Raw genomic sequence first — 5353 nt, 5'->3', positions numbered from 1 at the left:
AGTTGTTGTTGGAGTCGGGGTCGTTGTTGGAGTTGGGGTTGTAGTTGTTGTCGGAGTTGGTGTTGTAGTTGTTGTTGGGGTAGGTGTTGGAGTTGTGGTTGTAGTTGTTGTAGGGGTTGGTGTTGTAGTTGTTGTAGGGGTTGGTGTTGTAGTTGTTGTTGGAGTTGGTGTTGTAGTTGTTGGAGGGTTGGTGTTGTAGTTGTTGTCGGAGTTGGTGTTGTAATTGTTGTCGGGGTTGGTGTTGTAGTTGTTGGCGGGGTTGGTGTTGTTGTCGGAGTTGGTGTTGTAGTTGTTGTTGTAGTTGTTGTCGGAGTTGGTGTTGTAGTTGTTGTCGGGGTTGTAGTTGTTGTCGGAGTTGGTGTTGTAGTTGTTGTTGGCGTTGGTGTTGTAATTGTTGATGGAGTCGGTGTTGTAGTTGTTGTTGGAGTTGGTGTTGTAGTTGTTGTCAGTGTTGGTGTTGTAGTTGTTGTTGGGGTTGGTGTTGTAGTTGTTGTTGGGGTTGGTGTTGTAGTTGTTGTTGGGGTTGGTGTTGTAGTTGTTGTCGGGGTTGGTGTTGTAGTTGTTGTAGGGGTTGGTGTTGTAGTTGTTGTTGGGGTTGGTGTTGTAGTTGTTGTTGGAGTTGGTGTTGTAGTTGTAGTTGTTGTCGGGGTCGGTGTTGTAGTTGTTGTAGTTGTTGTAGGGGTTGGTGTTGTAGTTGGTGTTGGTGTTGTAGTTGTTGTCGGAGTTGGTGTTGTAGTTGTTGTCGGGGTTGGTGTTGTAGTCGTTGTTGGAGTCGGGGTCGTTGTTGGAGTTGGGGTTGTAGGGGTTGGTGTTGTAGTTGTTGTAGGGGTTGGTGTTGTAGTTGTTGTTGGGGTTGGTGTTGTAGTTGTTGTTGGAGTTGGTGTTGTAGTTGTAGTTGTTGTCGGGGTCGGTGTTGTAGTTGTTGTAGTTGTTGTAGGGGTTGGTGTTGTAGTTGGTGTTGGTGTTGTAGTTGTTGTCGGAGTTGGTGTTGTAGTTGTTGTCGGGGTTAGGGTTGTTGTTGTTGTAGTTGTTGTCGGAGTTGGTGTTGTAGTTGTTGTCGGAGTTGGTGTTGTAGTCGTTGTTGGAGTCAGGGTCGTTGTTGGAGTTGGGGTTGTAGGGGTTGGTGTTGTAGTTGTTGTAGGGGTTGGTGTTGTAGTTGTTGTAGGGGTTGGTGTTGTAGTTGTTGTTGGGGTTGGTGTTGTAGTTGTTGTTGGAGTTGGTGTTGTAGTTGTTGTCAGGGTCGGGGTTGTAGTTGTTGTAGGGGTTGGTGTTGTAGTTGTTGTTGGAGTCGGGGTCGTTGTTGGGGTTGTAGTTGTTGTTGGAGTTGGTGTTGTAGTTGTTGTTGGAGTTGGAGTTGGTGTTGTAGTTGTTGTCGTAGTTGTTGTCGGGGTTGGTGTTGTAGGGTTTGGTGTTGTAGTTGTTGTAGAGGTTGGGGTTGTAGTTGTTGTAGCGGTTGGTGTTGTAGTTGTTGTTGGGTTTGGTGTAGTTGTTGTTGGAGTTTGTGTTGTAGTTGTTGTCGGGGTTGATGTTGTAGTTGTTGTAGGGGTTGGTGTTGTAGTTGTTGTAGGGGTTGGTGTTGTAGTTGTTGTAGGGGTTGGTGTTGTAGATGTTGTCGGAGTTGGTGTTGTAGTTGTTGTCGGGGTTGGTGTTGTAGTTGTGGGGGTTGGTGTTGTAGTTGTTGTTGGAGTTGGTGTTGTAGTTGTTGTCGGGGTTGGTGTTGTAGTTGTCGTAGGAGTTGGTGTTGTAGTTGTTGTCGGGGTTGGTGTAGTAGTTGTTGTAGGGGTTGGTGTTGTAGTTGTTGTAGGGGTTGTTGTTGTAGGGGTTGGTGTTGTAGTTGTTGTAGGGGTTGGTGTTGTAGTTGTTGTAGGGGTTGGTGTTGTAGTTGTTGTCGGGGTTGGTGTTGTAGTTGTTGTTGGGGTTGGGGTTGTAGTTGTAGTTGTTGTTGGGGTTATTGTTGTTGCATGTGTATCTTGGCTTGTGGTTTGGATTGATCCGTAAATGACTAAAATATAAAAGATTTTTACTTAACTGGCGAACAAATAAATTAATTTACAAAATAAACTGTGGTAAATAACTGTGTTATAAGTTTTTACCTAAAAAGTTTGTTGCGATTAATCACATTATATTCTGTATATGTTAATGTGATTTAATATTTTCTTGTGTAAGATATTAGTTAAAGTTTCTACCTAGTTCTCTGACTAAAGTCACATAGTATTGATCATCAGACGTTATTCTTATTTATTTCAAGACAATCTGAAGTCAATCAGTTCAAGCTTATTTATCTTACCTGTTAGAATCAGGAAAACTGATTTGATCTTTCTGGTCCCCATCCTGTCAATGCAATCTGCAAAATCAAACAAGATAGATGCAGAATGTGAAGAGATTCTGTTCCACAGTTGGATTAATTGACCCTCAGAGATGTATTACCTTGTCTCTGATGAAACTGTTGAATGAGTTTATACACCAACAAAAACATCTTGATGATGTTTATAATTTTCTGAATTTAACTTGATTCAATTATTATTGTTTAGTTTTAGTTCATCTTTTTCTTTGGAACTCTGTTTAACAAATGTTTTCGAGGTAAAACCCCCACAACACCAACAAATATGTTTTAAACTGCTGAGGACACATTTCAGTGAGTAATATTCGTATTTATAGCTTCAAGGTAACTTTTGTGAATTTTGAATGAGCATATAATTTGTCAAAATTTTATTTGCATTCGTCATAATTCACTATGAAGTTCATTGTCTGTGGTTTTCTTTGGAGCTGTGTCTTAAATACAGCTGATCTATTAGAAAACAAGCAACATAAATCCTATGCATGTATATTAATTCTTCCATCTAACAAACTTTATCATACTTTTACCCAAAATAAAAATACAATATTTCAAAACTGTTAAACAGAGTGAGATTATAAAGACATTCACTGGCAAATAGTCCACAACGACTCAACTGTACCCGGAATGATGCAGTTGTTAAACCTTGACACAAATGTTACAAAATTAAACTTTCTCTGTTGTCAAGTTATTAGTCATAACCCTTAAATGGCATTTGTTTCCTATTTGCCACATGAGTTTCTTGAGACCTGACTAAGTGATGAGAACTAGGGAGAATCCAGGACTTTATGGGGCTTTGAGCAGAATTGGATGTTGTGGCCACCACCACCTACCTCACCTGCTCTAAATCGAATATATCCATCATTAATTTACACAGATGTAGCTATATTGTCCTGAGAATAGCATTAGCTCTCATGATTACAATCTCAAAAACACTACAATACAGACCACAATGATGTGTAATAGAGATAGTGCTGCACATAGATGCATTGTATGGTTGTGTGTGTGAATGGGTGAAAGACTAAATCTGAACTTAACTTATAATAATTTCATTCTTCATATTTCTTATTCTGTCTTGTTTAATTTACTCTGTCATTTGTGACAATATATGAGTGCATTGGTTTCTGAACTTAATAATTATTTGTATATTCTTATATAAGTTCTTCCGAATGTAAAGAACTTTTAGCTGCAATTGATTTGTTTAAAAGATGCTATATAAATACAGTTTGATTGATTGACTGTAAAGTACTTTGAACTATTAACCAAGACTAGAAAAGCACGATAGAAATACAGACCATTCTAACCAATTCCAAATATAGTAGTTTCAATGAGCCCACTGATAAAACAATGGAGAAAACAATGAATCTACAATGGAGTAATAGTTATTTTTTAAAGACATGTTGACGAGTTTTCTGAAATGTAAGTTTTGATCCTTTCAGCTTCACATTGAAATTCCGTCAGTTGCCTTCATCATATTTTTGTTGCTGTGGATATTGGTAGATATCTCATAAACCACACACAACAAACAAACAACAAAAACGGTTTATGGCAAGATACTTTCAATTCTCAGACTATTTACTATCTTCGTTACAAAAAGATGTTATAAAAAACCCAGTAATGAAATCAAGGTTTATTTTTCAAAGTGTAATTGAGACAAAATTTAGATGCAACAACTGTTTTCAATTGTTAATGATTATTATGATTCCATTGGCAGCAATTTTACAAATCCAAATCAGTGGGGAATGTACATCTATTATTTATTTGAAGGAAAAAACGTATAACTTACAAGACCTAATTTTGTGCTCAATTTAAACTAAAATCCCGCCTGACTAACAAACTCTCTTTCTTCACATCTAGTGATTTAGATAATCTGTACAAATTTTCACAAGTGATAATCAGTCTTTTACTTCACTTTATTCTCTCAAAACGATTCTACTTATTGCTATTTGAATATACCAATACAAAATAAATACTACTTAATATTAAGTAGAGTTTTAAATTGAACAGGTGATATAAAAAGGTGATGATGTAGGTGATCAGTTATTGTCACTTTAAATCTGAGAAAATATTTGTTATTTTACTTGTTGCAAACACACACACACACACACACACACACACACTTAAATGCACAAAAGTGTCCATATAGATTGTACTCACCTTAAAGGCAAAGAAGAAAAGTTATTGATTTCTCTGGTGTAGCTGTTCTTAAAGTGTTACAGTGCTCAGTTCACTTCACATATGATACACTGCTAACCTGTCTCGCTCTATGGCATTCCACATTTATTTAGGCCTTTATATATTGGAATGAACTAAAGACTAGTGACGTGGGTCATTCATGACAGAAATGTCGTGACACCTTGATCTGTCAAATTCTTGGCATAACATTATGGTATACTCCCTTCTTTTGTTCGTGCCTCGGAACAAATGCTTGTGTATTTATTCATGTGAATGAAGCTCTACCAGTCTGACAGTATGAGGGGCCAAAGAGATATTTGAGTTTTGGCAGTAAGCTACATTTGTCTATTTGTTAAATTGATTGATGTATTTTCTTTATTATTATTCATATTTTATTTTAACTTCTACACAATAAGACAAACAACACACAAGTAAACCCAGTAAACTAATTGACAAAAGAAAGATCGGAGATTCATAGAACTCCCAAGACCAATCCATAAATGCCAGTCAACAACAATAACTCCTTGTTTTGCTCTTGTTTGTATATATTACACCTATGTCAATACAGTTTGACCGGTTTGAGATACAAAATAATTTTGAATATATCTAGTGATGAGTTTAAGCCTGAGGTAAAACTTACCAGGAAGAAATACGAGAAAAGTGATATGGTTGCATAATTCAAATATATTAAATGACATGAGTTACACATTTTGTAGTAAATAAATTGTGACTGTCTACCTCCTCTTTCATTCACAAATATCAGTGGAACATACAGAATTGTTTAAGTTAACAACTGCTGCATTTTGCTAAAATGACAACACTTAAACTATATGTGTGTTCTCT

The 5353-nt window shown here is 37.0% G+C and overlaps 1 pseudogene; it reads right to left on the bottom strand.

Annotated features, from left to right (window-relative positions):
- Positions 1–469: 469 nt before the first annotated feature.
- On the bottom strand, positions 470–1510 carry LOC124851346 (annotated as a pseudogene).
- Positions 1511–5353: the final 3843 nt, after the last annotated feature.

This window comes from Hippoglossus stenolepis, chromosome 23 (assembly GCF_022539355.2).
Source record: "Hippoglossus stenolepis isolate QCI-W04-F060 chromosome 23, HSTE1.2, whole genome shotgun sequence".
Taxonomy (NCBI): Eukaryota; Metazoa; Chordata; class Actinopteri; order Pleuronectiformes; family Pleuronectidae; genus Hippoglossus; species Hippoglossus stenolepis.
Note: the sequence above shows the minus strand (reverse complement) of the source record. Positions and strands in the feature narration are given on the sequence as shown.